Below are 22,745 nucleotides of genomic sequence, written 5' to 3'. Positions count from 1 at the left end.
CTGGGAAAAAGTTTTTAGCTATGACATTTCTAATCAGCACCTGGTCTCTAAAATCTACAGGATACTGCAAAAACTCAACTGCAAAAAGACAAATAACCCAATTAAAAAACGGGCAAAGGATAAGAACAGGCACTTCACTACAGAAGACATTCAGGTAGCTAACAGATATATGAGGAAATGTTCACGTTCATTAGCCATTAGAAAATGCAGATCAAAACTACAATGAGATTTCATCACACTTCAACAAGGCTGGCATTAATCCAAAAAACACAAAATAATAAATGTTGTAGAGGCTGTGGAGAGATTGCAATACTTCTACACTGCTCGTAGGAATGTCAAATGGTACAACCACTTTGGAAATCGATTTGGTGCTTCCTTAAAAAGCTAGAAATAGAACTACCATATGATCCAGCAATCCCATTGCTTGGAATATATCCTAGAGAAATAAGAGCCTTTACACAAACAGATATATGCGTACCCATGTTTATTGCAGCACTGTTAACAATAGCAAAAACATGGAAGCAGCCAAGGTGAACCAAGGTGCCCATCATCGGATGAATGGATAAAGATATTATGATATATTCACACAATGGAATACTACGCATCTATAAAGAACAGTGAGGAATCTGTGAAACATTTCATAACATGGAGGATCCTGGAAGGCATTATGCTGAGTGAAATCAGTCAGTTGCAAAAGGACAAATACTGTATGAGACCACAATTATAAGAACTTGAGGAATAGTTTAAACTGAGAATAAAAATTTCTTTTGTGGTTACAAGAAGGGGGAGGATGGGAGGGTAAGAGAGGGGCAGTCACTAATTAGATAGTAGATAAGAACTACTTTAGGTGAAGGGAAAGACAGCACACAATACAGGGGAGGTCAGCACAATTGGACTAAACCAACAACAAAGAAGTTTCCTGAATAAACTGAATGCTTCAAAGGCCAGCGTAGCAGGGGCAGGGGTCTGGGGACCATGGTTTCAGAGGACATCTAAGTCAATTGGCATAATAAAATCTATGAACAAAACATTCTGCATCCCACTTTGAAGAGTGGCGTCTGCAGTCTTAAACGCTAGCAAGTAGCCATATAAGATGCATCAGTTGGTCTCAACCCACCTGGAGCAAAGGACGATGAAGAACACCAAGGACACAAGGTGATTACGAGAGCAAGAGACAGAAAGGACCACATGAACTAAAGACTACATCATCCTGAGACCAGAAGAACCAGATGCTGCCCGGCTACCACCAATGACTGCCCTGACAGGGAACACAACAGAGAACCTCTGAGGGAGCAGGAGAGCAGTGGGATGCAGACCCCACATTCTCATAAGACCAGACTTAATGGTCTGACTGAGACTAGAAGGACCCAGGTGGTCATGGCCCCCAGACCTTCTGTTGGCCCAGGACAGGAACCATTCCCAAAGCCAACTGTTCAGACATGGATTGGACTGGACAATGGGTTGGAGAGGGATGCTGGTGAGGAGTGAGCTTCTTGGATTAGGTGGACACTTGAGACTATGTTGGCATCTCCTGCCTGGAGGGGAGATGAGAGGATGGAGGTGGTTAGAAGCTGGCAAAATGGACATGAAAAGAGAGAGTGGAGGGAGAGAGCGGACTGTCTCAGGGGGAGAGTAATTGGGAGTGTGTAGCAAGGTGCATATGGGTTTTTGTGTGAGAGACTGACTTGATTTGTAAACTTTCACTTAAAGCACAATAAAAATTATAAAAAAAAAGGGAGTACATTTCCACCACACAGCAGAACTTAATAAAAATCCATCTAAGACCCTTCTTGTCTTATTCATTAATATTTCTTAGTTTTTTTGGTGGCCTGTTTAGCCAACTTTTATCCGTAATTGCCTATAAATTGTTCCTACAAATTCCTTTTATTCTCCCATTCCAATACTTAAACGTATTTATTTTCAGGTAACAAATTAAAAAAATTATGAGTTAAAAAATATTATTAATGAGAGGAAAAATATTTAACATTTAAAGCTCACAAAGCATTTTAAAGAGCATGTCTTGCTTGTGGAGTTGGGTTATAGGAATGAGGATATTTAAAAGACTCCAGAGGCTGAAGGTTAACCGAATTCCATTGTAGAAGACAGGACAGAATAAGGAGACCTGAGGGCAGATTCCAGAGACTGAAAAAGTGGTGCCCTGAGGGCTGTAAAGGCTTGTGTGAAAGAAGAAGCTAGGGAAGGAGAATGGAATAAAGGTGCTTACAAAGATTTTTATTAAGTTCTACTGTGTGATTGCAATGAATCTCCATCTTCAGTAAAATCTACATTTCAAGTTGTTGCTTTCTGGAATTGCATTTACTTTGGGAGAGGGGACAGTGTGCAAAAAATGTCTTGAGGATGATTCAGAATGGGCACAAGCAAGTGAGATACTGCTGACCATTGGCACCCCTTCACACCTGGTTACCCATTGTTCTAACTTACGTCTTCACAATGCAATTTACACTATGTTTTTAGCTGCATTTTCAGTTAAAAATAGAAAAAAAGTATTGATTATTGTCTGTGATATACTTCAGAAAGAAAAATAATTCTAGTTTCTTTGTTTCTTTTAACGTTTATCAGAATTTTATCTAATTCAAAACTGAATACAGTCCAGTAGCAAAAATGTTTATTAGAACAAATAAAATTATATCATTTTTCCAATCTGTTATATTTCTCTAAATTGTGTAACTCTGAGTATTAAACTGGAATATACCTAGATTGGGCCTGTCTTTTGAAAAATCATTTCTTGTTTTGCTATGTCATGTTTATATTGTTATTAAAATTTAATGTGAATGACATAGATGGTCATTTGCCATTTTGTATTTACAATGGATTTTTATGTATTTTAGCAATGTCCTTAGTTTTTCCTTTCAAATACATAATTTTTGGAAAAATGTAATGTTATTGCTTCCAGCAAAATGAATACTGGTAATGTTGCCGGTAATTCTGGGTTTTGCTTGGTGTGACTCCCTCAACTCCAAAAACACAGAGACCAAATTGCTGAGAACAAAAGGCAACTTTATTGGTTGGCCAAGCACGGAAATGGGGCTGCATGCCATCCTAGACTGCCTCACAGACAGCTTGTTGAGGCTGGTTTACGTGGGCAGTATCAGTTTCAAAATGCAAAATGGCACACATGCAGGCTCATGATGTTTTAGAATAACTCTAGAGTCGCTATGAGTCGAAATCGACTCGACGGCAGTGGGTTTTTTTTTTTTTTTAAGCGTTTTCTAACGCCCAGGTTCAACTCCTCATGCAGTGCGAAGTTAGCCATTTTTGTTCATTAGCATTTTAGCTCACTTCCTAGGGGTGGAGAATTTACCATGCATGAGGCAGTTAATGAGCTAAAGGTTATCTGGAGTGCCAAGATGGGGGCCAGGACCAGTTTTAGTCAGCCCATGGCTGTTTTTTTTTTTTTCATAAGGGTTCTGAGAAGGAAAAGAAAGAACTCCAGGAAAACGGCTGGGTGAGGAGCTGTCTTGAGGCTAAGAAAAAATGGCTCAATGGCTCTTGCCCTGTCATAGTAAGAATTAGTGGTAATAATAGTAACCACCTGTTTTTCATATTGGAATTTCTTTATAAAGAAAGTGAATGCTACAGTCTCAGGAGTAGGTTACTATCAATGCTATTACTCACCTTTAAAAACCTTATTTTATTAAGGAGTACCACTAATCTTTTCTCTCCTGCTTGACTCTTTAGTGATTACTATAGTATTGAAAAAATTAGAACGTAATAAAATTCATTGAAATACCATCCCTGGCAGACCACTCTAACTTTCCTTCCTACAAAAGAAAGACCTTCACATACAAATTTTTATCAATAGAATTTCAAGGCTTCTACTAGTTTGTATGCATGTAAAATTCATGTAACTTGTACGTTCACAAAAGTTCTCCATACTGCTAAAATTTGTATAGGTGAGAAATGATCTAATGGGGAAAAATGCCAATTATCCTGCAGGTAGAAAAGGGGTAAAATGATGACTGCTGGGAACTCAAGTGTTGAAACAAGAGTCCTGATGGAATACTTTGCTTAGACTTTCAACAAAGACTTTCAAAGTCATGAACTTTGGATGTTGTTAATTCAGACATTTTATAAAATGACAGATAACTCATTTTGTGAGGAATCAGCTACAAAAAAATTAATTTTTGTCTTTGGCTGGTTGTCAAGGGCTGATTAGCTAGCACAGGAACTGAATACTAAAAGAGTCCTTTTTAAAATAAAGGAATTCATGTCTACCACATTCCAGAAGGAAAAAGAAAAAAAATTCTCCAGTGTCATCAGTGGGCTAAAGTGATTTTTTCTAATGGATTACACGTGGAATCAAGAAAAATGCTCAAGAAACGTGTAGGGACTATTTATTGAGGGACTCCTTTGTATATTATGGACCTAAGACTGCAAGAAATTCTTTTCCTCTGTAACTATTGCCTTCTACCTGTCTTTGAACAAAGACCATCAAAAATTCCCAGGAGCCAGTGGCACCTCCTATTGGAAAATTACTCTACATAAGTTTCAACATTCAAGGACGGTAGTGTAAAGATTTCCTTCTTTCTTTCATTAGCTTGGAGAGGATATTAATGATCAGGTACCAATTCTCTTTATGTTTTTTTTTTTCCCTTGAAATGCCTTACTAATTGCTGCCTAAGTAAGGCAGGCTTATTACTATTACTATTTCTGTATATTTTACTTAATCAGGGAAAGTTTGTTCTATAAGAGCAGTGTGCAATGTCCCCAATCCTGCCGAATGTTTTTTCTCTATCTGCTCTAATGACCCTTCTGATTGCTTCTTCTATGGCTCTAATAATCAAGCAAATCAAGCAAACAGAGAAGGCAGCAGCGATCTCAGTAGTTTTTCTTTCCTCCAGCTTTTATCCTCTTGTATACAATTTTTGTTTTTTTAAGAGGCCAAACAACACCACAAATTAACACAGGTTACTAAGAGGCAGTATGTTGTGTTGCATAGAGAAAGAGATATGGAACCAGGTGTCTTCAGTTTGAATCCTGGCTTTGTCACTTATTCAAGAGTGTGGATTTAGGCAAATAATATATCTCCCTGCAACTGTTTCTCTTTCATAAAGTAGTAATAATAATAATTAACATAAAAAACCATAAAACCTTAACATAAGGTGAGAGTAATTAGAGATATCAAATATAAAACATTCTTAGAACATGTTGTCATTAGTTGCTGTCAAGTTCACTTCAACTCATGGTGACCCTGTGTGTTCAGAGTAGAACTGTTCCATAGGGTTTTCAAGGCGTGACATTTCAGAAGTTGATCACCAGGCTTGTCTTCCAAGGCATCTCTATGTGGGTTCAAAACACCAACTTTTCAGCTAGTAGTCGAACACTTAACCATTTGCTCCACACAGAAACTCCCTCTTAGAACATGTTGTTGTTGGGTGCTGTCGAATCAATTCTGACTCATAGTGATCCCACGTCACAGTACAGAACTGCCCCTTGGGGTTGTCTTGGTTGTAATCCTTATGGGAGCAGATCACTAGGTCCTTCTCCCTCAGAGTCACTGAGTAGGTTCAAATTGCCAACCTTTTGGTTAGCAGCCGAGCACTTAACCATTGTGTCACCAGGACTCCTTTCTTAGAACATAGCAAGAAAACTTGTTGCAACTGAGTCAATTCTGACTCAGAGTGACCCTATAGGACAGAGTAGTACTGCTCCATACGGTTTCTAAGGAGCGGCTGGTAGACTCAAACTGCTGACCTTTTGGTTAGCAGCCAAGCTCTTAACCACTGTACCACGTGGTGTCCTAGAACGTAGTACTGCCCCATATGGCTTCTAAGGAGTGCCTGGTAGATTCAAACTGCTGGCCTCTTGCTTAGCAGCCATAACTCTTAACCATCATGCCTCCAGGGTTTCCAGAACATAGCAGGCACTGTTTAAGTTATAGCTAGAAATCACAAGTAAAATGCAAGGTCTCTGCCGTTAAACAGCTTGGAACATAATTGAGGGATAAATGGCACAAAGAAAAATAATTCCATATTATAACACAATATATGATTTTGCCATGTGATAGATTGATGTAATCAGTGCTAGAGAATTTTAGAAGCCCAAGTGAATGATTCTGTGATATTCATAAGCTAGTCACCTTTCCTGAGCCAAAAGCTCCAAGGTAAAATCATTGTCTTAGGCAGGTCTTTTTAATGGAGTTGCTGCAACACCTCTGGAGTGGCTATTGGAGGTTAGAAACCTACTGCAAAAATTTCAATATTGTATTAAAGACTGTGGTTGTACAGACAGATAATGTTGTTTATATTAGAATTAAAAGCATTTAAAGACTGAGGGGAGCAAGCAACACAAATAGGTAACTCACTCAACAAATGTTGAACAAAGATAAGCATAGTTTTCTTCCACAGATAGATTGGCAGCATCATTGACTGGAAATGAATTAAATTGCGCTGAGCTACTTATTAATCCAGAGAAAACCAACTGGGGCTATGAATAAGTATCTTTCCAAATTATTTCCCTAGCAACTTCACACCCTGATGCTAGTGCTGAATTTAATAAAACAGAGCCAAAGAAGCTGTGGCAATTGAAGCATGTAGCTTAGACCATTTCACAAAGGTACATAATATCCACAGAAAGCACCTCAGGATTTGCTGCCTTCCAAATTCCTAGTCCTCCCCTTTCTCTTGGACCCCTACATCCATAGAGACAGAAAAGATAAGATGCTAGTGTCCAATGGAGTAATAATAATAACGGTATTCATCTACACTTGTTTAGTGCTTTATAGTTGTCAAAGGGCAAACATATATATGTTCAGTAATTGTTTTCTTATTGGCTATATTTCCTAAGTTTCTGAATGTATTTAGAAAAATAAATGCATTTTATTTTCTCAAAATTTACCTGATATTCACGTTTGGTGGGTTTTCTGTGTATTAATTTTTTTTTAATAAAATTTCCCCATTTTCAAACCACTTTAGAGATAAAAAAAAAAATAGATGAATGGAAATACAAGAAATTTGGTCATAATAATTATATCTCTTTGTAAGAAAGGAAACGGAAGCGTGAAGAATTTGAATTTTGTTTAAGGAATCCAATTGAAGTGTTTTAGATACCATGAAGATTCTGGACAATAGAAAAACCAGGAAAATTTCCCCCTACATCTCAACCTAGCATCTTGGATGCGTCTGCTTAGTACTAATATGGCTCTATAAGTCTTTATAGAAATAGACTGAAGTTTCCAGAGTGCCATACTCAGACCTTGGAAATAGCAAGTTTCCTTGAGTATTACAAGTGACTCTTAAGCTGTGTGCTCAAGGACAAATGTTCAATTTGGCAAACACATAACGCCCATCACCAACTCTAATAAAAATGTTATTAAAGTGTTCAGTACAAGTCACAATGGTTCTGACAAGGATATGGCAATTTTTCAAAAGGTATGTGTCCTGAGTGGATGATTCAGCTCTTCAGCTATAGGAGATTAGTGGTAAAGCACGATACGCCTCACACAAGAAATAGGAGAGTCTTTGTGTGTGTGTGTGTGTGTGTGTGTGTGTAAGAGAAAGAAAAAACATCTAATCTAGAGAAAAATTTAAAAGATTAAAAAAATTTAAAAATGAATTTTTTTTAACTGTTCTAAAATAGAGTGTATTCCAAAGCAATGATTCTGAGGATTCAGTTAATACTATATTTTCTAAGAGTTTAAACATTCTATTTGGGAAGGGCACAGAAATAATAATTAGAGGCTAATTATGCAGTCTCCATCTTTTGCTCTGTTTAAATATGTTGTGAGTGTAAATTTAATTTACAGTGTACATGAAATTATATTCAAAGATATTTAATATAACAATATCATGGCAATAATAAAGTATTATTAAAATGAGAATTCTGTGCATTGGCAGTTTTTTTATGTACTAGGCAAGATGGTGGCAGAAGCGAAAAATTTAGAAATTTTTCTTGCCACATTTAATGCCTCATATGCAAGTGAAAGCATGAATAAGGAAGACTGAAGAAGAATTGATGCCTTTGAATTACGGTGTTGGCCAAGAATATTGAATACACCCTGGACTGCCAGAAGAAAGAACAAATCTGTCTTGGAAGAAGTACAGCCAAAATGTTCCTTAGAAGCAAGGATGGCAATACTTCTTCTCACATTGTCTTAGTCATCTAGTGCTGCTACAACAGAAATACAAGTAGATGGTTTTAACAAAGAGAAATTTATTTCTTCACAGTAAAGTAGGCTAAAATTCCAAATTCAGGGTGTCAGCTCCAGGGGAAGGCTTTCTCTCTTTGTTGGCCTTCTCATCAATCTTTCCCCTGATTAGGAGCTTCTCTGCGTAGGGATCCTGAGTCCAAAGGACTCGCACTGCTTCTGGCACTGCTTTCTTGGTGGTCTGAGGTATCCCAGTCTCTCTGCTCACTTCTCTTTTATATCTCAAGAAATTGCCTCAAGACACATTCCAATGTTGTAGATTGAATCCTACGGCACTAAAACAACTGCCACCCATCCTCCCTCATTAACATCATAAAGGCAGGATTTATAACATACAGGAAAAAATCACACAATACCAGGAATCATGGCCCAGCCAAACAGATACACACATTTTTTAGGGGACATAATTCAATCCATGACACACATACTTTGGGCATGTTATCAGGAGGGACTAGTCCCTCCAGACTCTGGAGAAGAACATCGTGCTTGGTAAAGTAGAGGATCAGTGAGGAAAAGGAAGACCCTGGACGAGATGGATTGATACAGTGGCTACAACAATGGGTTCAAACATAGCAATGGGTGTGGGGATGGCACAGAACCAGGCATTGTTTCATTCTGTTGTACACAGGGTTGCTATGAGTTGAAACTGACTCAACGGCGCTTAACAACAACAACTAACAACACTTAATGCAATAGTTAATAGTTAAATTTTATTTAAAGATGCAAAATCTTGGACAAATATAAAAGTGGATGTGACACCATAAAAGAAAGCATAATCCAAGACTCCTCTGAGCAAATCCAGAAGTATAGTTTTTCTGGTTAAGAATTAAATCAGAGAATATGGTTTAAGGAAGTCACAGGCAGAAAGAATTCTAAGAAAGAGGATTCCTCAACAGTGCAAAATGTTTCTGAGAGCTCAAGTTAGATGAAGTCTGTCAAATGCCAATTTAGTTTAGCAGCATGAAGCTCAAACGTGGCCTCAATTAGAGAATATTGGTGTGGGTTGTGAATTGAATGAGAGCTAATGAAATGGAGAGATTACATATGACTATTTCAAGAAGGTTGGCTGTAAATAGCAAGAGATATAAAGTAGTAATTGGCAGAATATATGAGTTCTGGGAGGATTTTTAAAAGATGGATGAAACTCAAGTAGGTTAACATGTCTGTAAAAATAAGGAGGTAAAAGAAAGGAAGAGCTTAATAATAAAAGCAGAGGAACAGAAGATCAACAGAGCAAAATATGAAGAAGAGCTCTAGAGCCCAGGGATATATTTGAAACAAATTATAAAAAAATTTTGACACTCTATAAAAAGTTCATTTCTATTGTGTGACACAAACTTAAAGTAAATTAGAACTAACAGAAATAACTGGAAAAAGTACATTTATTAAAGAGGGATAAAATAATAAGTTATGAAGACTATCTTTCCATAGTTTGAAATGAATTTCATTATAAACACATTAAATAAATGAGAAAATATTAAGTAGATTGATCATGGCAGTAATGAGCTTTAAGTTTTATGAAATGCTCCAATAATTAGATCGAAATTTTCACGTGGGAAGTAAAGGATCATCCTTAGAGATGCAAAATATTCATGGAACTTATAACAAGGATGTTATTAAAGTGTTCAGATAAATATAATATTCGGCTCCAAATAATAATCTTTCATTTATCATCCTGAATCTCAATAAAATTTGACTCCTAATGTTTTTATGGAAACTAAAAATTTGTATAATAATTTTACAGTTTCTGGATGAGAACTTCTGCAACTCTGCTTGGACTGAAAAACAAAATTTTTGTAGGCTTGGAAAAACTGTGCAACTGCTATATAGAGATATAATTAGAGAAATCATCTGTTTAAAAACTTTTGTTCAATTTAGCCATTATTTCACTTTTCACATAAGAGCGTAATTCTGTAAAGGTTTACAGACAGTGCCTGGGTTATGAACGAGATCAGTTCCTAAGTCTGTCTTCAAGTCAGATTTGTAGGTAAGTTGGAACAGGTTCATATAGTTTTTATCTAGTGTCAGTTAATGTTTGTCTTAGTATATACTTTATCTTTCTATGCATATAAAAAGGTAAAATATATACTATATACTAAGACAATATGAGGAGCTCTGGTGGCAAAGTGGTTAAAAACTACGGCTACTAATCAAAAGGTCAGCAGTTTGAATCTACCAGCCACTCCTTGGAAACCCTATGAGAGTTCTACTCTGTGCTATAGGGTCGCTATGAGTTGGAATGGACTCAATGGCAGAAATACTCCAAACTATACAGTGTTTTCGTGCATGTCACAAAGTAGTGTGTATGTTCATTACTTTGAATCAATCTGTGTGTTTAACTCAGATTTTTAATACAATAGGCTTCTTGAGACTTTGTTGTTAAGTACAAGTTGTCTATAAATTGGATTTGTAACCAGGGGCTGCCTGTAATTTATTGCCACATTTGGCTGTGTCATTCCATCTCTTCATTATTTATGCCGCTACTGGAAAGAAATCAATATCTGTTTGTATTCTATAGCTAAAAATAAAATTTCTTCATTTTTAACTTTCATGATATAGTGACTCTAGTAAAAACCTAAAAATGTGAAGCTCTAAATTCTGTTACAGGAATATGACTTTCTCATTGTATAACAATTCAAATATATATATATGTATATATATTTCATTGCTGCAAGTGAACCTGAATGAGATAACTTTTTATGTAATCACAAGAGAACAAACCTTGTAGAGGCAACCATCCTATCCTCTACCATTCTAGCCATATTATAACTGTGAATGATATATTTTATTCAATGTTATTTTTTATTTCTTCCAATGTGTTCAAATTTTTGAATGAGACATTTCACTTGCTATCATAGTAAGTCAAAATATTTTAACTTGCAGTAGCAAAAAATGTACAACATGAGTCAGAAAGTAATATTTTACTTATGTGGTAAAAGAATGTACATAAAAGATATATCTGCATAAATATTAAGAATAAGGGTGGTTTTCAGAATTAAACATAGCTTTTGACTGAACTCTACCATCTGTCAGTTTGTCATACTGTGGGGGCTTGCATGTTACTTCAATGCTGGAAGCTATGCTATGGGTATTTCAAATACCAGGAAGATCACCCATGATGGGCTGATTTCTATGGAGCTTCCAGGCTAAGACAGGTTAGGAAGAAAGACCTGGTGATTTTCTTCTGAAAATTAGCCAATGAAAACCTTATGAATCACAATGTAACATTGTCCAACTAGTTTGCTTTGGACAAGTCATCAGAAGGGATCAATTGCTGGAATAGGACATGATGTTTGGTGAAACAGGGCCAGCGAGGGCAAGACAGGCCCTTGGTGAGATGGTCTGGAACAATAGCTTCAACAGTGAATTCCAAACACTGGTGATCATGAGTATGACACAGACTAGGTAACGTTTAATTCTATTGAACACAAGGTTGTCATGACTCAGAGTCAGCTCTATGGCATCTATCTACCTATCTATCTACCTATCTATCTGTCATCTATCTACCTATCTATCTATCTATCTATCTATCTATCTATCTATCTATCTATCTATCTATCTATCTATCTATCTATCTATCTATCTATCTATCATCTATCTATCTATCTATCATCTATCTATCTATCTATCTATCATCTATCATCTATCATCTATCAATCTATCATCTATCAATCTATCATCTATCTATCGATCTATCTATCTTTCTATCTACCTATCATCTACCTACCTATCTACCTACCTACCTATCTGTCATCTACCTACCTACCTATCTATCATCTATTTATCCATCATCTACCTACCTACCTATCTATCCACCTACTTACCTATCTATCATCTATCTTTGACCGAACTCAAAATTTTTTGTGTGTGTTTAATTTCAATTTAATTACCAAAAGCAACTTCAAAGAAAGAATCCACCACAATTATCTCAATTGTGAGAGTTTTCACACTGTTTGATGGATGAAGAGAGAGCCTACATGGAGCCTGGCATACTCCCTGAGTTGAGGAGTTGGAGCTAAGAGTCTGGGGAAACCAAGGTGGATAGAGTTCTGCAGCAAAAGAGAACTGTACAAGGAGAGATCTGTAGTGGATTCCCCTTGCGCATTCAAGGATATTGATTAGTGCATGTCTATGAGAAAACTAATTAGGGCTAGTAAAAGAATCACCCTGAGAAATGAAGACGTACTTTATAAGTATGATGTGAAATATGGGAACACTAAAGTAATATTGATAGATTTATTTACATAATAACTGAAAGTATGCTGTGTCAGAAAAGTCAAAAAGACAAACAATGAACACATAAAAGTGTATGCAATAATAAAACAGATATGCATCAGTTTCCTTAATATACAAAATAAATAAGTAAAAAATTAAGAAAAAAAAACCCAATAACAATGGAAAACACCACAAAGCTGCAGGGATACATGTACCGATGATTATTGGAGGGATGATTGTGATTGAAAATTTTTTTTTTCTATGTTCCATCAAGAAAAAAGTAGTTGATATATTTTGGTCCATAAAAGGAAATGGAATATTATTCAGCATATAAAAAGAACAAGGGAAATCCCTATATCCTATCATGAAGAGAAGAGCTGGATGAGTTATTTCCGAAATAAACAAAAATGCAGAAGAGTATTTTAATATGATCCTCTGTTGCTGTTGAGTCAATCCTGACTCATAATGAACCTATAAGGAAGGGCAGAACTGCCTCACAGTGTTTCCAAGGCTATAATCTTTAAGGAAGCAGACTGCCACATCTTTCTCCTCCTAGGCAGTTGGTAGGTTTGAACAGTCAGCCTTTCAGTTAGTAGCCAAGTGCTTAAACACTGTGCCATCAGGGCTCGTTAGTATGATCCTATATTTGTAAAAAATTATACTAAATAATGTTTGTACACAATATAAAAAGAAAATAAAATGGAAAAAAAATCCTATAAACAGACCAATAAAAACATAAGAAAATGACATAGCAAAAATCAATAAACAAATGAATAGATAGGCATGATAATAAAAATAAAATATATTAGTAAAGATGCAAAGAGTTGAAAAACATTAGTGTTGACAACTGTCAGAAAAACAAATTCAAACAGTGTTACTACAACTTAACACTTACGGAAGTCAACAAGACAATGGATATTGAAACTACTTTCTTTAAACTAGAAATTCTACTTATAGAAATTTATCATATGGACATATCTATACAAGTATGGAAGAACATATGTATGAAGACCATCATTGTTTATAATAGTTAAAACTGAGAACAGCAATGGCCATTCATAAGGGAGTGCTTCAATAAATTAAGGTTTTAAAATAAAGTTATTCTTCAAGGTTTAAAAGAATGTGGCATAAAGAGAACGTCTTGAATATTTTCAGTTTGCTAGTCGAGATGAATTTCCCACCTCTCTCAACCAAGTTCTGTGCTATCTGGTGTTGTTGTTAGGTGCTGTAGCGTCATTTCCAACTCATAGCAAACCTATGTAAAACAGAACAAAACACTGCCCAGTCCTGCACCATCCTCACAATTATTGTTATCCTTGAGCCCATTGTTGCAGTCACTGTGTTAATCCATCTTGTTGAGGGTCTTTCTCTTTTTCGCTGACTCTGTACTTTACCAAGCATGATGTGCTTCTCCAGGGATTATTACCTCCTTATAACATGTCCAAAGTGTGTGAGACAAAGTCTCACCATTCTCGCTTCTAAGGAGCATTGTGGCTGTACGTCTTCCACGACAGATTTGTTCGTCCTTCTGGCAGTCCATGGTATATTCAATATTTTTTGACAAAACCGTAATTCAAATGCATCAATTCTTCTTCCGTCTTCCTTATTCATTGTCCAACTTTCACAAGCATAGGAGGCCATTGAAAAAACCATGGCATGGGTCAAAAGAATCTTAGTCCTCAAAGTGATGGCTTTGCTTTTTAACACTTTAAAGAAGCCTTTTGCAGCAGATTTGCTGTGTGTTCTAAACATGTAAAAACTCTATAATAGGTGTCCTTGACCTCTGATTTTTTATTAAGATGAGACAAAGGAGAGTGAGTGTTCTCTGCCACTCCCACTCTCTGCTGGGTCACTAAAATCAGAGTGGACTGGTGACTTCCTGTAAGTCAGTCCTATCTACCTAGTTCTCTGTCTATTCTGGTAACGGCTCAGGTCCGAGGAGAGTGGAAGGAGCCCTGCCATTTTTTACCAGGTCCCACAGTCAATGGCTCCAAGATATAATACTGTCCTTTGTGGTTTTCTGTCATCTTAAACACAGCTTTGTATTTAAATAGTCCTTTTATTAATCTTTCCCAGAATTATCCTAAGTCTCCAGCTAGGACCCTGGCTAAGACATATTGTTTGGTATAACAAAAACAAGCTGTAAGACACTAAGTTGAATATTGGAGGCAATGAATCATAATAGTTGAAGTTATGGATTCTGGAGTCTAGGTGTGAGTCCCACCTGTACCATTAACTAGAGTGACCTTAGGAAAAGTACTTAGCTTTGTTAAACCTCAATTTTCTCCTCTCTAAATAACACAGATAATATCTGCTCCATTGAGGTATGCTGAGGATTAAATGAGGAGATAAATGTACCAACCAAACACCTGGGCCATTTATAATGAAAGACAACAGATGTTGAGTGCTTATCATGTACCAGATATTCTAAGCACTTTACATGAACTTAGTTTTTGCAATAACCTTTTGAATACAGATGATTCAGTGAGCTGATTTGTGTAAATTGCTTAGACTAGTGTCCAAAAATACCTACTGCTGTAGAGTCAATTCTGACTCGTAGCGACCACACAGGACAGAGTAGAACAGCCCCCATAGAGTTTCCAAGGAGCACCTGGTAAATTCAAACTGCTGACCCTTTGATAGCTCTTAACCACTATGTCACCAGGGTCTCCAGGGTCTAGACATAGCATATGCTATATAAATATTGCTATTACTATCATCATCACCCTAATTTTAAGAATGAAAGAATAGAGATGTTAAGTAATGAAGGTTGGTATCTCCAATAAAGGAGTCTAGCTTGGACTGATATTTTCAAATGCCTCATATGCTTGCAAAAGCTGGACAATGAATAAGGAAGACCAAAGAATTGATGCCTTTGAATTATGGTGTTGGCAAAGAATATTGAATATACATAGACTGTCAGAAGAATGAACAAGTTTCTCTTGGAAAAAGTACAACCAAGATGCTGCTTCGAAGCAAAGATGGTGGTGTTTTGTCTCATATACTTTGGACATTTTATCAGGAGTGACAAGTCAGTGGAGAAGGACATCATGCTTGATAAGGTACAGGGTTAGCAAAAAAGAGGAAGACCCTCTCGAAATGGATTGACACAGTGGCTACAACAATGGACTCAAGCATAGCAATGTGTGTGAGGATGGTGCAGGACCAGGCAGTGTTCCATTCTGTTGTACATAGGGTTGTTATGAGTTGCAACTGACTCAATGGCATCTAACACAGAGAGAGAGAGAGAGAGAGAGCTTGGATTTGAACTCAGGAAGTATGGCCTTAGAACTCTTAGTCTTTATTTTGTGCCAATAACCACTAGGTAGCATTGAGTAAATATTACCAACTATTCTCATTAATGGAAACCATGGTGGTGTAGTGGTTAAGTGCTACTGCTGCTAACCAAAAGGTCAGCAGTTCGATCTAGCAGGCCCTCCTTGGAAACTCTGTTGGCCAGTTCTACTCTGTCCTATAGGGTCACTATGAGTTGAAATTGACTTGACAGCAATGGGTTTTATTGTCATTAATATTTGAATTATTATACTTGTGTAAATAAATATATATGTGTATATATACACACACACATATATATATACACCACATGAATATTTGTATATAAACAGACTGTGTCAAGGAAGGCTACGTGTCAAATCATAATTTAAAAAATTACTGCAGTGTAATGGATCGCTTTTGTGTGGCCTTTCTCACCATGGTCTTGTAACTCCCATGCAAGTGATTGGGTGGGACTGTGATAAGGTAATTGTGGCCCAACAATGTAAGTGATCAGTTTTGCCATCCCAGTAGGCTTAAAATGAGCCATCCCAGAGGTAGGAAGAAGATCTTACCTCCACCAAGGAAGAAGAGCCAAGAGTGCAGCATGTACTTTGAACCCAAGATCCCTGCACTGAGAAGCTCCTGGAACCAGGAGACTGAGAGAGAAAGAGAAAGAGAGCTGTCACAATGAAGACGGTAAGAAGTGGTGGCAGAGAAATGGCAGGAGGAGAGATTGCCAAGAGATGGCATGGTAGCCTTCCTGGCCCACGGAGCAAGAAAAATTAGTGCCTTTGGGCAGGAGGCTTGCAGGCTGAGGATGGTGCCACTGGGCACTTGGTGGAGCTAGGTTTGCTGACCCATGGAGCTACAGCTGAACACTTTGGGGCTTAGGCTTACTGGTGGAGTGGGGCACCTTTGGGTAATTATCGGTAGAGCTAAAAGAGCTTTCTAACACTTGCCCGAGCAGGGAAGAGGCCAAGGGCCAAAGAGGAGTGGACCTGCAGGTACTGGTGGGAAGAGGCTGTCCTGATGGAAAAACTGTATCCTGAACCTGAATTGTAACCTGTTACTTCCCTGGTAAGCCCCATAATCGTGAGTATTGTCTGTGAGTTCTGTGTGGCCATTGCAATGAATTATTGAATCCAGCAGAGAAGTAGAGAGTGCCATGGGAGGGCAGTTCATGTCAGAACTGGTAAAAATGGTGGAGAGAGGGGGCATAATCAGACCCTTGCTTCATAGCAATCAGCCTTGGGCTGTTGGTCTTTAGTATCCTTCCCCTTGTGAAGTTAGAGAAGGTCAGATGCCACCACCACACCATTCTTACAATTACAAATATATGCCCTTTAAAATAAATTATGGACATGTGTCTATAGTGTATGTATCTATATCTATGTATGTACATATCTCTCTACATATGAATGTAATTATAAATATGTACATTTATCGCATTAAAATTAACTTTGTTATTCATATATGTACAACTAAAATTTGTATATTCACTTCTGATTGTTTCTAGTTGTATTTCCTAATATAAAGGCTTTAACTCTTCCTTGTAGCTAATGAGCAATATTTAGACATTTGAAACTTGTATTATCAAATAAAATCACTAAATATGCTACATGCTTTAAAAATACACACTTAGGGCCTTTTAGAAGAAATAGTGTTTGTTTCCTCATGGGTATGGAGAAGGATATCTCTAGTGTTATGAGAAATACTTATTTCTTTTATACTTTCACCATACTTAAATAATGATTTTTACCTGTAGGAAGCTATTTTATATATGTTAAATGGAAGGCATATTCGGTTCATTTCCATTTTATTCAGAAGTCTATGATATGGTTTAATATAAATACTTAGCCTTCTAAAACACTCTTATTGTGTTTCAAGCCAAGAGTAGAGGCTACTTTCAAATGCTGAAATATGCACTAAATGAAGGACATAACACAAATTAATAGAATCTCTGACTAATACAGAAGGAACTTTTTCTGATGTAACCATGGTTTCATCATTGAACATTTCTATTGTTAGTTTCCCATTCTAATGGAGAAAGGCAAAACAGCAGGGCTTTTTGATGTTAGGATAATTTGAACATAAAATGACAGACTATAACACAAAGGAAGATAACTGAACTTTATGTAATATGGATTTTAATATGTATTTTAATTTCCAACACGTAATATAGATTCTTACGCCAAAGTTACGCCTAAAATTTAACCTACAATTTATTGTAAAGAACAAAGTGTATAATGAAACATTAAGGCAAACTATCAGTACTGATGTTTAAATGTTGTGATCGCGGTTGTGACTTGGGGGCAGAGATTATTTTGCTTAAAGCCTTGCTGATAAATTTATTGTTCAAATAATATACTCTCTAAAATGCAGAATAAAATAGATAGCTACAATCAGTAGATTTGTGCTTTATATCTATATGTTGTAAATATTTTCATTGTCAGGTTCTGTGCACATATAAAATACAGAAGACAAACCAGTGGGGGAAAATGGTGATGATGCAAGTTATAAAATATTCTTTTAATTTATCCAGTGGCAGGGGAATTTCAGATCATACACCAGCTTCCTATGTTTTTATTTGTAATTAAAAGAAAGTGAATGTTCTAAAAGTGTGTAAAATAAGAAGCACTGGTTACTTTGGTAAATAATATAAACAATAATATGTGGTAGAGATGTTAAATTGTGTCATTTATATTGATGAATAGATCAGTAACAAATAATGAAATTATTCATCATGATGTGAATTCTCAATTTAAAAGCTCCTGGGGCAAAACCTTCAAAGATAACTAATTAATCTTCCTTTGACCTGTCAACTCAATGGAAGAAAAGGTCATACTCTTTTTTCAACAATTTTTCTCTTAGCCTCATAAAATTATGTTCAAATAACCAAAAATCTCCATGCTATCTCCTAGAATGCTACAAGGATTTCTAGTGTTTTAGCAGACTTTAAAAACATGCATGCATTCTCTAAACTGAAATAATGGTATTAATGATAAACTGATGACTCAGTCAGGTAAAAAACTTTTTAAAACATATCCTAGAGTAGGATTAAAAAAAAAAAAAAACCCATGACTTATTTTGAGCTACTGCAGACTTCTCATATCCATTTTTTATTGTCTATTCTTAGAAAATGTTCCTTAAATAATCAAAGATACAGAGCATATTTTATTTTAGTTTTATTCCTTTGATACTGTCACTGTATGAAACAAAAAAAGGATTTAATACATATGGCCTGATTTCCTTATATGTTAATTTTTATTATTATTGGTTTTTTTTTTTTTTAGTTCATGATGCAATTTATGGAATGTCACATGTGGTGATAGAAAAGAATTGGCTTGACTGTGTAGAGCACATATTATTCTCAAGTTCCTTACATATGACTAAATCATCTCTACATGATGGGATTAGAAGCTCACAGATATATTTCTACTTCCACCCACCGTAACAGATACTTCACATTTTATCTGATCATACTTGAAATCCTTTGAAGAAAGACAGTATATTGTTAGCTTCGTCTTCCACAAAAACATAGACACATGTACCAACTTGACAAATATATAAATATTTTTGAATTTATGATGATATATAAATAAGCAAATGATTTGTTTAATCCTGTGTGTTTCTTGCATTTTTGAGTTGAAATTTTAAAAAGACACTTTATTTTTAAAGGTCTAAATATGAAGGTGTAATGGTAACACTCAGTTTAAAGGTGTCATTTAATATGCCTATATCTTAATGCATTTTCTTTTATGATAATTACATTATCAAGTCCATGGCCTGCTGTGAAAAATTTGCTCTACATTGATGTCATTTAAGAGCTGATTTATGTTAGAACACTGACTGCATAATGGATATAATGTCATTAACCTTGCAACCAAGACCTATAATCAGCCAAAGTTGACAAGGACCAAAGGTCACCATCTGAAGGTTGTTCTCAATATCTTGATCTAATTTCTAAAGGACAGGCTACTCCATCTAACACTTACTATACAAGTTATCACAAAATGATAACTGTAAATAAGTCTAAACTAAATCACCTTGTTCATCTGTACAATTCTGCTGTTCTTTGACAGGTAAGTGATAAAGAAAGCAAATATTGGTTTACTCTTGCTGATGTTCACATGGTACCTGACCCAAAAACACATACAGCCTATTAACATAACAGTGTTTTTTTTTTTTTTTAAATCTTTGCCAGATTGGTCGCTGTGGCTAGTCCTTCCTAAAATGTACCCCTTCTCATTAAGTATCAGTCTTCACTAAAGTTTTTCAAGTGGATTTCAGCACATCATTGCAACTCTGGAAATCTGAATACTCTTGCCACTTAAATAAGTTATATTCTTTACAGGTGATAGAAGACAATTAATTGGGTTCTGTAAAAGGACTTTTAAGCAGAAGTACCCCCCCCCCACACACCCATCTGCCAGTTTGTTGTACTGTGGGGGCTTGCATGTTGCTGTGATGCTGGAATCTATGCCACGGTATTCAAATACCAGCAGAGTCACCCATGGTGGACAGGTTTCAGCTGAGCTTCCAGACTAAGACAGACTAGGAAGAAGGCCTGGGGGTCTACTTTTAAAAAGAATTAACCAGTGAAAATCTTATGAATAGCAGTGGAACATTGTCTGAGATAGTGCCAGAAGATGAGCCCCTAAAGTTGGAGGGCACTCCAAATATAACTAGGGAAGAGCTGCCTCCTCAAAGTAGAGTAAACCTTAATGATGTGGATGCAGTCAAGCTTTTAGGGCCTTCTTAATAATTGCAAAGTGTAATACAGGAAGTATGAATCTAGGAAAATTAAAAACTGTCAAAAATGAAATGGAACTCATAAACATCTATATCCTAGGCATTAGTGGGAAGAAATGTACTGGTATTTACCATTTTGAGTCAGACAATCCTGTGGTCTACTACGCTGTGAGTGACAACTTGAAGAGCAATGGTGTTGCATTCATCCTAAAAAGAACATTTCAAGATCTATCCTGATGTCCAACGCTGTCAGTGATAGAATAATATCCACAAGGAAGACCAGTTAAAGGACTATTATTGGTATTTATGCACCAACCACTAATGCCAAAGATGAAGAAACTGAAGATTTTTACCAATTTCTGCAGTCTGAAATTGATTGAACATGCAATTAGGATGCATCGATAATTACCGGTGATTGGAATGTAAAATTTGGAAACAAGGAAGAAAGATTAGTACTTGGAAAATGTGGCCTTGGTAATAGAAACAATGCTGGAGATTTCATGATAGAATTTTGCAAGACTAACAACTTCTTCATTCCAAATACCTTTTTTTACCAATACAAATGTTGGCTATAGATGTGGACCTCACCAGATGGAATTCACAGGACGCACATCAACTACACCTGTGGTAAAAGAAGATGAAAAGCTCAATATTATCAGTCACAATAAGGCCAGGGGCTGAATGCAGAACGGACCATCAATTGCTTATATGCAAGTTCAAGCTGAAGCTGAAGAAAATTACAGCATGTTCACAAGAGCCAAAGTACAACCTTCAGTATATCACCCCTGAATTTAGAGACCATCTCAAGAGTAGATATGATGCATTGAACACTAATGACCAAAGACCAGGTGAGTTGTGGAATGACATCATACATGAAGAAAGCAAGAGCTCATTAAAAAAACAGGAAAGAAAGAAAAGACGAAAATGGATGTCAGAAGAGACTCTAAAACTTGCTCTTGAATGTTGAGTAGCTAAAGCAAATGGAAGAAATGATGAAGTAAAAGAGCTGATCAGAAGATTTCAAAGAGTGGTTCAAGAAGACAAAGTAAAATATTATAATGACACATGCAAAGAACTGAAGTTAGAAGACCAAAGGGGAAGTACACACTCAGTACTTCTCAAGATAAAAGAACTGAAGAAAAATATCAAGGCTTGAGTTGCAATATTGAAGGATTCTATGCGGAAAATATTAAACAACTCAAGAAGCATCAAAAGAAGATGGAAGGAATACACAGAACCACTATACTAAAAAAATTCATCAATGTTCAACCATTTCAGGAGGCAGCATATGATCAGGAACTGATGGTATTGAAAGAGGGGGTCCAAGGTACACCAGAGGCATTGGCAAAAATCAAGTCTCCAGGCATTGATGGAATATCAATTGAGATGTTTCAACAAACAGAAGCAGCACTGGAAGTGCTTACTCCTCTATGCCAAAAACTACGGAAGACAGCTACCTGGCCAACTGACTGGAAGAGATCCATATTTATGCCTATTCCCAAGAAAGGTGATCCAAACAAATGTGGAAATTATAGAACAATATCATATTAAGTAAAATTTTACTGAAGATCATTTGAAGGCTGTTGCAGCAATGTATCGACAGGTAACTGCCAGAAATTCAAGCCAGATTCAAAAGAGGACATGGAACCAGGCATATCTTGGCTGATGTCAGATGGATCCTGGCTGTAAGCAAATAATAGCAGAAAGATGTTTACCTGTCTTTTATTGACTATGAAAAGGCATTTGACAGTGTGGATCATAACAAATTACGGATAACATTGCGAAGAGTGGGAATTCCTGAACACTTATTTATGCTCATGAGGAACCTGTATATAGATCAAGAGGTAGTTGTTCAAACAGAACAAGGAGGTACTGCATGGTTAAAATCAGGAAAGGGGTGTGTCAGGGTTGTATCATTTCACCATGCTTATTCAATCCATACACTTAGAAAATAATTCGAGAAGCTGGACTGTATGAAAAAGAAGGTGGCATCAGGACTGGAGGAAGACTCATTATAGCTTGTGATGTGCAGATGACGCAACCTTGCTTGCTGAAAGTGAAGAGGAGTTGAAGAACTTACAGTTGAAGATCAAAGATCTCAGCCTTCAGTATGGATTACACATCAACATAAAGAAAACAAAAATCGTCACAACTAGGGCAGTTAGCAACATCATGATAAACCAGGAAAAGGTTGAAGTTGTCAAGGATTTCATCGTATGTAGGTTCACAATCATTACTCATGGAAGCAGCAGTCAAGAAATCAAAAGACACATTGCCCTGGGCAAATCTGCTACAAAAGAGCTCTTTGTAAAGTGTTGAAAATGAAAGATGTTAC

The sequence above is a fragment of the Elephas maximus genome, chromosome 4 (genome assembly GCF_024166365.1).
Source record: "Elephas maximus indicus isolate mEleMax1 chromosome 4, mEleMax1 primary haplotype, whole genome shotgun sequence".
Classification (NCBI taxonomy): domain Eukaryota; kingdom Metazoa; phylum Chordata; class Mammalia; order Proboscidea; family Elephantidae; genus Elephas; species Elephas maximus.
This window is presented reverse-complemented; position numbering follows the sequence as displayed.